Consider the following 12,888-nt stretch of genomic DNA (forward strand, 5'->3'; position numbering starts at 1 on the left):
ACCTCTCAATAGCACCAGCATCAGGGGACCAAGCTTTTAACACATGATATTTTAGAGGACATTTCAGATAAACCATAAGACTGTATTATAAATTATGGTATAATGTAATATATATTACTAATTCAGTTATTATACTGACTCAATAGAAACATCAAAGAAGAGATTAACATGTGAATGAGGTATGGCTTAGAACATGTCAGAGACAAGTCATTCACAGGGCAGACTCGTTCAGTTAGAATGAGTAATCTGCCCTATGCTCTCATTTCACTCTGTTCTTTGCCTTTCACAGCACCTCGTGTATTTTATAGTAATTGTGTCTGTTCAATTTTCTGTCTTTCTGGCTGGACTATGATCTCTAGAAAGGCAAATACTATTTATCCATGGAACCCAGCACAAGATTGCTCATTAAATATTTGAGGAATGATTGAAAGTGCTTATCTGTGGTTATCTACTACTTCAGATGCTAAATACACTGCAGGATCATCTGGACTGGATGAACAAAAGCACTGATACTCAGGGATGGCATGTACACAGAAGATTTTCAGAAATGGATAGAAAATAAGCCATGTAGCATTCTCTACAACAACAAGACAGAATGAATTACTTCTGTGAGGTAGAATTTTGAATGTTCATCCTTCTAATCAAGTCGTAAAAACAGCAATTAGAAAACAGAAGGCAAATATTATACACATGACATTGCAACTCTAAAAGGCAGTGGACTGGGCTGTCTTGAAATACAGATTCGATTTACTCAATAAATCGACAGGACTCAGACAGAATGTATGAGTTTTGAGGTCACAGGTGAAGGCCATCATCACCAGCAGTGCAAACTACAACTTCTTAAATACTAATGGCAGAGTTATTTGCTTCATTCTGGGGTCCAGCAATTCAGGAAAAACCTGGAGAATCTCCTTTTATTTTCAAGGTAGCACAAATAAAAGGTTTAATAGGCTCCTTTCCATCTATACAAAACTTCAGTCAGGCTGTGAGTGGTTTTTCTCCTGTAACACAGATCCCTGCAGAAACTGGCTGCTGGCATAGTAATGGCAGCACCAGGAAAAAAGCTGCTCCAAGCTGAATAATTATTTCATGTCTGATCCCTAAGTCTAATACCAAGTGAGTGAAGCAAACCCTTTAGTAAAACAAATAAACACATTATGGCGATAGGAGCAAGGAGACAAATAGGGAGAGGCAGTCAATTCTGTTGCCAGACAGGCGCCAGTGAAGACTGCCAGAGGGCACCTGCCCTGGTTAACAACAAAGCCCATCTCCACAGAAGATTTGGGGCATGCTGCTAGCTGCCTACACGGGCCTCTGAAAGGAGGATGCCACTGAAGGGGATATGAGAGCAGTACTGCTTCCAGCATAGACATGACGTTTGGTAAATTGATTTCCATTTTTACTAACTGAAAGCTAATCACTAATGGAAGAATCATTTCTTAGTGCCATATGGGCACATGGATATTTTCTTATTTAGTGACTTGACTATTATCTGTTCATCTTTATATTAAGATATTTTATTATAATTGTTTATACTGCCCCTGGCTGAAGCAAACAGAGCTATCTGTTGAAAAGTTAAATGAGGAGAGTTGATGACTTCAGCTCATGTTTGGGGAATAAAAAGAGATATGACATCCACATTACTTCAATTATGTCCAGGAAGCAAGGATGTCAGGAAAGAGTGTGGTCTGTAATGTTGATCAAAGGTTAGCGGTAAAGCTCAATTCTCATTCATAACCTTAGAATCATGGTCTAACAGGGTAGGAAAGACCTTGGGGATCATTTATTTGAAATTCTTCATTTTAGAAACTTGAGGGTCTGGAAGAGGAAGGTGACTACTCCAAGATCACACAGCTATGTACGGAGTCAAGAATGTTCCAGGTCTTCTGAAACCCCAGTCTTGTGAGTCCTTCCCTTAACCCTATCGCTCTGCATTCCCTCTCTCATGATACTTTGGTTCACTTTCTTGGTAGTAGTTCATGATCATGATGGTTGAAACATACATACTTAGAAAAGATTTCAAAATAAAAACATGAGTATGTACTGGAATAAAAGAACACACTGAAGAACCTACTACCATGGAAAAAAGTGGTTGATATAGCACTTATATGGTACAGAAAATTTAAAGTGTTCATCGGCACTAACAACTGAGTTTTCCAAGACCATTTAGTCCCTGCTATGGTCTTAATGTTTGTGTCTCCCCAAAATTCCTATGTTGAAACCAAATCCCCAGTGCAGAGGTTTTGGGAAGTGGGTCTTTTGGGAAAGACTATTAGTATTGAGGACTCCACCCTTAATGGGGTTAATGTCTTTAGAAAGAGGCTTGAACAAGTTTATTTTCTCCTCTGCCATGTAAGAACACAGTGAAAATGTGCCATCTTCATCTTTGAAACAGAGACCTTACCAGACATCTGTCTGCTGGCATAAATTCCTCAGTTTAAGGTATCATGTTATAGCAACCTGAATGGAATTTTGTGGCAGTCCTCTAGCTTTCTCTTGGGTTACTGAAGGTTGAGGACCTTGGGTAGAGCCAAATTCTTGTCTGATGGGCAAGACACTCAGACATTCCCCTGTCTGATCAGGTTCAATCCTCATAGATACAAAAGAAACTCCTTTTCTTGTTGTCCTTTTCTTTTTTTTTCCTTCTTCTTTCCTTCCTTCCTTCCTCTTTATTTTTTCTTTCTTTTCCATTCTTCCTCCTTCCCTCCCTCCCTCCCTTCTTCCCTCCCTTCCTTCCCTCTCTCTTATACACACACACACACGCACATATATACAGAATCAAATCAGTAAGGTTTTTTTTTTACAATTTCTGAATAACGCTACATAATTTAGGCAACTGGATTTCTTTTCCTTGGAAAAGTTTCTTAGAGTTGTTGGGACTTGAATTGGATATAAAGGTAGAAAATCTGGAATATAAAAGAAGGAAGAAGAGCCCATTTCAGGGGAGAGAATATGATGTGGAACTGAACATCATACTATCAGTAATGAGGTAGGGGTAAGGATTAGGAGACATGACCAGCATTGGTTTCACTGGCTTCAGAGGCACAAACACTGGCAGAAGTGGAACATGTTTTCAGGCAGGTTAGTAGATTAAGAATATAGAGGAGCCACAGTAAAACTGTATACTAAAAAGTTGGGGCTAAATACTATGTGTAAGTATATTGGATTATGTGTATAATTAGTTGTTGCCAGGAATTAAGCTTAATTTATATGTGAAACAGCAGTCATTCTCTTTGATTGGTGACTTACAGAGAGAGCTATCTCTCCCCAACTCCCACATCCATCTGGCCCCAACCTTATTCTCTGTCAATCTAAGTCAAATTTAAAGTAAGGAAAAAAAAATCTGTAATTGAAGTTGTCTATTTTTTGCTAGTTATGTCTAGCTCCTCAACTCTGTCTATGATTAAATCAAATGTTCAAATAACTGCTAATGGTCTTATTGTAATTTAAGTTAAAATTTTTTAGTCTTTTCAACACATTTCCAACAGATATTTGTTGCTTGGAATTATACGGGTATCTGGGATTTGGAACAAATGAAATAGGAAGTGCTTCATTCCTTAGGTTCCTTGAATCAACTAGAGGAAATGAAGGTTAGAAAATATTCTGGAGGTGATGTTAGAAACCAGTAAAACTTGCTCACAGGGAGCACTGCACAGATGTTTATTGAATTGAAAACCTTTCTTTTTTTTGTTCTATATTTCATTCCTTTGTGCCTTTCTAAGGTCTTTGAATCCTCCCCTCTTAACCATTCACAAATATTCCTATGTCAATAAAATTGCTACCATTAGTATATAAACACACTGCAAACATTCCCACCTAAAAAATAAAGTAAAATCAGCAAAAGTCTTTTTTGACCCTGTAATCTCCTTCAACTACTGTCATTCTCCTTCCTGCCCCCTGTATAATCATTTTGCCTTCTCCACTGGACATCCTTTCTTGAATTTATTCCAACAAGGCTTTGTTCAGTCCTCAGCATTTCATTAACACTGTTATTGTAAGGAGCACTTGTGATTCCTTTATCACCCTTCCAACTGACTTCTCTCTTCTCACTTGACTTGATCTTCCGACAGCATGCAACAAAGTGTATTCCTATCTTGGAGATGATTTTTTTGTTGTTATTGTTTTAATCCTCAAATCAGATTCTCCTACTTTTCTTCCAAGTCAATGTGTTACACCTCCTTCTTTTTTGGTGGCTTCTTCCCTAATGCTTTGCCTCTACTTTAGTTCCTGATTTTCATTTTTGCCCTCTACTTGGATGATCTAACATTCACCCTGGTTTTAAATACTGTCTGTATGCCAGTGACCCTCAAAATAACACCAGTTCTTCCTACTCTTCAACAATCCATGTGTGACTATCCTGTTCTCTGTTTGACATTTCCAGTTGGAAGTTATATGAATATGTCAATCTTAACGTATAACTTAGTTCATTCTCCACCTCATCTTTGCTCCTTCATCAATTTTCTGCATCTCTATAGCACTACTATGTATCTATTTTCTCAGCTCAAAAATTTTCCTTCTCTCTCCCTCAATTCCTAAATCAAAATCATGAGTAAATATTATAGACTGTACCTCTTAATCAGGCCCTAAATTATTAATTTTTTCTTCATCTTTACTACTGTACTCTAGTCAAAGCCACTGCCATTTCTAACTCAGACTAATTTAATAGCTGACAATTTCTGTTTGTATACTTAACAGTATTCTACTACATAGACAGAATTGTCTTTAAAAAGTGTAAATCAAATCATGATGATTTCCTTCTTAAGACATACTACCTGATTCATAATACATGTAAAAATCACAGTTCCTTTTTTATGGCTTCTAGCCTTAGATGATAGGTCCCTGGTTACTATTTCACCTTCCTTCCATATTCTCCTTGTGTCAATATGTATAAAAACAGTCTGTCTGAATGGAGATGGGTGAGAGAGATAGTTGAAGACTGGTTGGAAGAAACCCTAATTAATAGTGACTGCTATTTTTTCTTGTGTAAATATTGCTTCTATAGCCAACCACGAGCTACCAGAGAGCTACTGTCTGGCTCACAGAATTCTGAAGATGCAGTGATTGTCTTTCTTTGATGAGTACAAGTGAGGTAGCACCAGGTGTCAACCTTCATCACAATGCTTAAGTCATCCTGATCTTTATTTATCAAACACACTTTTGGGGGAAAATGCCATTTCAGGGCTTGGATTCTATTTCTCCCTCTGCCCGAAATTCTCTTCCAGTTATCACACTATAGAACAAGACCATTATTGCTATTTAAGCTTCATTTGAGCTCAGAGACCTGTTTATTGAAATTTCCTTTGAAAATCTCATGTTACCATTTAGTCATTCTCTAGTATTCATCCAATGGTAAATCCTTCCATAAGACTTGATACTATCTGATGTTCACTTACCATGTGTATTTATTTATATTCTGTTAACATCACTTGAATATCATCTCCATAATTGCAGAGCCCTTGTCTATCATGTTCTCCTCTGTAGCCTCACTGCTAAGAGCAGTGCCTAACACACACTAGATGCTCAGTTTGAAAAACAAATCAATGAATAAAATAACATTTCTAGCACAATTGATTTCTGCTTGCTGACATGGTCTTTGCGATAACTCAAAAGTCAAATTTCTCAAACATAACTTGTTTTTCTCCTGTTTTGCCATTTTGTAGTCACTCAATTCTTAGCCTACAAAGCTATCCCTCTCTTTTTTCTCTTCAAATATCAACATATTTTCATCCTGTAAGGCTATAATCATGACCCTTATTTTTTTCTTGTGTGTGTGTGTGTGTGTATGTTTGTTTCTGCAGTGTTGAAGATAAAGCCTAGAGTCTGACAGGTGCTAGGAAAGCACTGTACCACTGAGCTATACCCCAGCTCTACACACCTTCTTTTAATAACTTGTTTATGGTCATTCCAGGCCACAGAGTTCTTTCACCCTCTGAATATTAGCAGTGTATTTTAACTGCATACATCTCTGATAATTGTTCACATACTGCCAAGTGACATCTATGTTCTTTTCTTGATCTATTATTTATCACTTGTATTTTTATTGAATGTTTCTAACACCTGTATAGTCGTTCTGCTATTTGATTCTGAGCTCCTATAGTTCCACTATAGGTTTGGACCTTCTTCAGTGTCCACTGAGATTCTTGGGCCATTTCATGGACAGATGCACTTTTAGTGAATGTTAATTGGATATATTTTATCCTGCTTGAGGATTTATGAGTTGGATCTTCCTTCATTTTCCTGAAGAGACATACCCTCTTTCTTTACTTTGCTTTATACTCTGGAAGCCTCACAGGTTTGTGTTTGTTCCATCAGAAAGCTCTCATTCTTCCTGGATATAATTGTGCTGAGCAAATGAGAAGCATAAGGCTGATAGAGCATGCATTTCACCACCTGCCTTTCTCTACATAGCACTGTCTCTAAGCCCTAGTGGCTTAATGGTGGTTACTAGGTCTAGGGTTAGCCATTCCTGGAATTTCTATGTTCATTACTCATACCTTTACAGTCTCTTAAGCTCTCCTGCAATTACCTGATTTGAGGGTGCCTCTTGTTTGCTGCTAAATCCCATATGAATTTTCTCCCGTTTCATAGATCCTAATTCTGCTGTTAAGTTTTCTCTAATTATTTCTGATAGAAATGAGACTCAACAAATTTTAGCTCAATTATATTTGGCCATGTCATCTTTTCATATATTCAAATTCCTTTGCATGTGACAAATGAATTCCTGCCTTAGAGAAAAATTAAATTTTCAGAAAGCAGAGATGTGGCTTCTACTAAAATATCTCTCCTACTCTTCTCTGTTTATCACTACTCTCTTAGGACAAGTTACCATCATCTCTCACCTGGTTCATGACCATTCCAAAAACTTTCTAATTAACTAAGATGTGCCTTCTCTCAGACTTCATCTTCTTAAGTCTCCTCCACACCCCATGGTCACAGTATGTTTAACAGATACAAAGCAAATCATACTTCACCACTTACATCTCAAACACACAGACATGCAGCAATCACCTATGCTCTGAGGAGGAAAAAAGAAAATACTCCTTAACTAGACTTACCATGTGTTTCATGACCAGGTCAGTTCCTACTCTAACTTCCTCTCTTCTTGTGGTACTCTTGCTCTTCCACTTCAGCCATGCTGGCTTTCTTTCAATGTTGCAGATGCCTGTATTCCTTCCTGAAATGGAGTCTTTGTTATGTACTCTCCACTCCCAGAAATGTTCTTTCTTTCTCAATTAATGGTTGATGTCAGTTTAAATGTCATTTTTCTCCAGGAAATATTTCTAACTTTTCTAACTAGGTTATATCCTTTAATTTCCATATTTCTTCTCTTCATAACACTCACCATAGTTGCAATTTTACAGTTATGTGGATGATTATTCATATAATTTTATCTTGCACTAGCTCATAAACTGCACAGCCACAGTATCCAGATTTGTTCATTCTTGTAACACTGGGACCTGGCAGTATGAGGCAGTCAGTAAATATTTGTAAAACAGACAAACATGTGATCCTGACCTAATTGCAATGCGTACCTCATATCTACTGAATTTCCTCACAATTGCAGTTGTTATTCTTTTGATCAGTGTTTCTACTTTAATCAGATAAGTAGACAAATCATCATGACAAAATAGTAAGCTTTTATGAAATTAAATAAATAGTTCAGATGAATTTTAAAGCAGCTATAAATACAGATAAATAAAAGGAAAATAATCTGGCGATAACTACTGATAATATATTGGTGTATTTTTTCAAGAATACATTTCTTTATTATGTAGAAGTTCTTTGAATACAAGCAAAAGAAAGTAAATGATATAGAGGTTAGATAAGAAGTGGATTTATTGGAAGGACATGTACTAGGTCAAATAATCAAAAGGGAGACTAATATTCCTATTATAAGAAGGCAAGGAGAGTAATTGGAACCCGAATCTCAAATTCCATTAGCATTCTTGCTCTTTGTCTTTGTCTGAGCATCCCTTTCTTACAGCTACTTTTATTATGTCATTTTACAAATCAGTTCCTCCATGTGGAGGAATTCTAACTCTGAAGTACAAAGTCTTCCTTATTTCTAGTTTGAAAATAATTCTGATTCTGGGAGGAAATTCATATGGACCCCATTATCTTGCATCAAATTCTGAACATGGGAGTTGGCATTATATCAGGACATGTTGGGAGTTGGATTTGGGGGAAGAACAAATACAAAAACAAAAAGTTAGTGGTAGGTACCCACTGCACTGTGTGTGTGTGTGTGTGTGTGTGTGTGTGTGTTAGGCACACAATTTCACAGCTTTTACCCTGTGTAATGATCTCAACCACCTTTAAAAGGATGACTGAAATTGTAGCATTTCTTTCAGCCTGACAGGCCAAAGGAAGCAGCATTTGTCTTGGTCTTGGCTGAGAACAGTTTTGTTCATCATTTTCATTCTTTCGGTGAAGAGGCCACTGATGAATTAAGGGTGGGGGTGAGGAAACCACAGGGCAAAGGAAAAGGCCTAGAGGGAAGCTAAGCAAAAAAGATCCCAGATTTAGGCCACAAGGAAGAAAGTCATTCAAAGAAAAGGCCAGCAGCCGAAATGAGCTCATTTCTGAGAGAGGAAGCTGGAGTTAATGAATAAAGATAGAACTAGGAATCTAAAGCGATAATTGGCCTTACTAGATATAGGGTCTCTTGCCAGAACAGAACATCCTAAAAATGCTAATGCAGAGCCCCAGAAGATTGGAGCAGTGTTAGATAAGAACAGATTCATCAGACCTATTTGCAGAAGAGTCAGGAAAGGCCCGGAGACCAGGGATATAAATCAGCATCTTGGTCATGAGAAGGGGGATGTATGCCAGTTATTTTCCTCTGGCTTGGCCTCTTCCTAAAGCTTCCTGGGGTCAGCTGCTCTTCCTCTTGTGGAGGTGATGAAATCCTCCACCTCTACCCCTACCTCATGAGGAGTACTAGAGACCCATCCTTCCATTCTGATGCAGCTGTGCTTCCTGAGTTGTTCATCAGAGTTTCCTAGGAGTTCAAAAGTTTTGTTGTCAGCTGTATGTCTGAATCCTCAGAGATGCTTTGCCTCAGGGGCCTACAACCCTGACTCATTGGACCTGGCCAATGCCAGCCAACCACTGAGCACAGTTGGCATTATTTAAATACCATTTCACATTTTAAACACTCATGGCAGGTAACATGATCTCAAATTCATGAAGCATCTGCTCTCTCTCATTCATCTACTCTGGAGATAATTTTTAAAAGGAGTTTGTTCTAACAACTTTAAATTTAAAGCTTTTTTAATGTGGAAGTTTGGAGACTTTGAAAAGTCATGCTCAGCAAAATAAAAAGTAATTTATACTCTCTCTAGTTAATAACCTCTTATGTACTTTAATAATTTAAACCAATTATCAATGGGAAGGTCTATAGTGTATACTTCAATGATTGCTTTTCGTATATTTCCTCTTTTCTTTCATGCCGTATGCCACTTGTCCTCAATGTGTCTCCAGTGCCTATTATCTCTGCTACACACATAAAATAACTGCGTTAGCTAGGAGAACATGACCTTGACACTGAGAAGAGCAGTCCTTTAAAAGATAGCTCAATTAAAATCTCAGGCCTCTGTTCCTGATTGGATTTCATTACTATTCATAAGACTGTGCAGTGTTGAGTCACGTGCTTATGGGGTCCTCAAGGATGTATTCAGAAAAGGTGCATTAGAATTATCAGTGGGATGTCTGCCTGGACCCTGGGGTGTCAAGTTACTCAAAAACTCATCAGCCCAACTTGGCCTGAGGAAGTTTTGCTCTCCAAATCAATAATTGTGTCCCTCTACTTGTCTGGGACAGCTAGAGGGCAACTGCAGTGAACTGGTTGAGAACTTAGGTCAATAGATTCAAGTGGATCTAAGTTTGAACTATAGGTATAAAGCTTAAAAACTGGTGATCATGAGCAGTTTATTTAACTTCTCCAAACATACTTTACTCATCTGTAAAATGGGAAGAATACATTCTTTATAAAGTGGATTTGGTATACATAAAATGCTTAGTTCAGTTACAGGACCATTAAACCACCAAAGCATGAATGATAGTGATGATGATAATAATAGTACACAGACAAGTCAATGAGTTACCTTTCTTTTTTATATATTCAGCATTCTGATTGGTCAATCATTGCTGATATAAGATTATGTAGTCAAAACTCAGCTAACATATGGGGAGATGCCACATTCCATGTTCTGCTCCTCAGAGAAAGGAAGAAAGAATGGTGAATTGGAGCAGGTGAGGACTGAATGTGAAGTGAGTTACAAATCTGAGCAATGGACTTGCAATCTTAGAACATGAAGGACTAACAACTTGTGCTAAGTTAAGAGAAATTGCTTCAAGGGTAAATCATATTTACTCTAAAGATGAGACATCTGAACTGGTCAGAAGGAGACTAGGGATGGTTCATAAATTATCTGAAGGCTTCAGAAAAGAGGACCAGTGCAGAGTTGTGTGCCAAATTCAAAGTGGTAACTTTAATATTTTGAAGGCAAGCCCTGATATTTATTCTTCCATACAAGAATAAAAGTTGAACACATATAGAGTGCAAACTTCATGTAACCACATAACACATGATGAAATGTGGACCATTGTCACAAGGGTGATGTGTCAATGGGGGAGAGGATGAGAAGTATATAAAAAGCTGCCTCAAGGACTTGAAGTGTGGCTCAGGTGGTAGAGCACCTGCTTTGCAAGCATGAAGATCTGAAGTCAAACCCTAGCTCTACCTACACAAAACAAAAACAAAAAACTGCCACTTTGGGTAGGTTGTGCTAAGAGGGGTATCACATCTCCCTGCTACACCTGGAAAAGCTTCTTAGCTCTGCACTATTCCAATGACTGTAGGGCAGAGTTTTTCAGCTTTGACACTATCAACATTTGGTGCCAGATAATTCTTGGTATCTTGTGCATATAGGATGTTGATTCTACCTACTGAATACCAGTAGTAACTTCTCAAAAGTGACAATGGAAAATGTCTTCAAACTTTGTCAAATATCTCTTGGATGGGGAATAAAATCACCCTCATTGAGAATCACTGTTCTATAAAAGTAATAATTATTTAGTGAGAAAAGTAAATCTGGACCACTGTTTACTGCTGTCTAAAATTTAGAAGGTTAGAAGGTAAGCTCTAGCATTTCTGAACCTAGTTATCTTTTGTATTCTGATGGGGAAGGAGCAGTTGCCACAATGTGAAATCACATGGCTTAGCCTAACAGTAGGTTACACATTAAATAACTTTCAGATGATGAATCCCCCCGCCCCCAGTTCATTAGGCTTCTGGGAAAACAGAAGCATGATAGTCCTATCTATAGCACCATATACAGGGTCAGCATGTTGTAGCAGAGTTGTGCTGGCTTGTATGACATCATAGCTTGGATCTGTGTCAGTGGATCATGTGGTCCCCTGCTTCTTTCAGCCTATAAATTACTTACCTAAACTCTAAGGCAGTCATGTGTGAAGCAGAGTTCAGAGTAACAGAGACACGTTTCAATAACACTGGCTCTAGGCAGTGTTGGGAGAGGTGAAGTACAAACCGCCTGCAATTGTTCCAACCACATTTAGTGGGGCCATTAGAAACCCAAATTCTGGCATTCTATTCCAGCATCCAAGTCCACAGTCTACACACAGGTGAATACATGTGCATGCATTTTATATCCTAAAGACAGAGTGGAAGGAAGTTCTAAAATACAATCACTTGTGAAATACAAGTTCTCTCCTTATCAGACTTCTCCACAATTGTTATTCTTGGCCAGAGCTTTGGGAGACTGTCCTGCCTACTTCTCCTCACCAAAGCCAGGGCCAGCCTGGCTTTCTGATGAAAGTGTGTCTTGGAGCTCATTGCAGCATCAATGCTACCAGCTCTCAGAATACCTATCGGTTTGAATCATACCTAGAAGACTAGGCACAAACACAGAGTGGCAAACCAGCTTTCATTTTATGGGGCTGATATTTTCCTTTGTGAATTGCCCTCTTTCTCTTAATTTATTTTTTTATTTCTCTCTTTCAGCAATCTGTTTTCTTCAATGTATCCAACAGTCCAGTCTGCACTTGGCTTTCTTCTTCAGCTCAGCATCTTACATGATGACAAAAATTTCTTCTCAAGAGTAAATGTCAAAGTTAAAAAAGACTACAGGTGAAATAAAAGTTCTGTAGTTGTCCATTCTCTGTCCCAGTCTTGTCACTTTCTGATAGTCTAAGCTCTTTGAATTAATTTCCCTTCCTTTGGGTACCCAGCCCAAAGGGAATTCTTGAGACAGGAGCTGAAACCCTAAGAAGTATTTTCATGAGGTCTTTAGCCCTCTTGGATGCAAACTTCAGAGTGATAAATGAAATGTATCAATTAAATATAATAGAATCCCATTGTTCAAGTCAAGTGCAAACTTTGAAGTGGTGGGTATGTCACTCTTGAACTTTAAACTCACAAAATAGAGAACTGATGATACTTTCAGGCACTCATTTTAACTTTAAGTACTGATATGGAAAAATTCTTTCTATTGACAGAGATAGGTCATTGGTTCTTCCAGAAAGTAATTGCTTCACTATCATAAATTCTAATGTAAAGTTTTCCATTACTATTGCTGTTGTTTGGGCATAAATAGAATAAAAATATGTGTCTCTTCACATGTTTTTTTGCTTAACAGGACCTTAACAGTCTTTGTTTTTTAATATGGACAGCTGCAAATCCTGGGGTCCTGTTGACACACAGAAAGAGTAGTAGTCATAAAAATTGTGAAGTTGTACAAGAACAAAAGCCCATTATAAGTGATAGAACACCATCTGAAAGAGAGGCTCAGTACTCCTCATATTAATGTGTGATTAGATCTCCTCTCCCACCTGAACAAAGCAGTTTTCCTTGCTCATCAGTCAGTG

The 12,888-nt window shown here is 37.9% G+C and overlaps 1 long non-coding RNA gene across 1 annotated transcript; it reads left to right on the forward strand.

Annotated features, from left to right (window-relative positions):
• The first annotated feature begins 1,232 nt into the window (after window positions 1-1,232).
• Window positions 1,233-12,146, forward strand: LOC141415013 (uncharacterized). Its single transcript, XR_012440032.1, has 3 exons — window positions 1,233-1,381; window positions 1,807-1,902; window positions 12,026-12,146. It is a non-coding gene; the product is annotated as an uncharacterized lncRNA (long non-coding RNA).
• The last annotated feature ends 742 nt before the right edge of the window (window positions 12,147-12,888 follow it).

Source organism: Castor canadensis, chromosome 12, assembly GCF_047511655.1.
Source record: "Castor canadensis chromosome 12, mCasCan1.hap1v2, whole genome shotgun sequence".
NCBI lineage: Eukaryota > Metazoa > Chordata > Mammalia > Rodentia > Castoridae > Castor > Castor canadensis.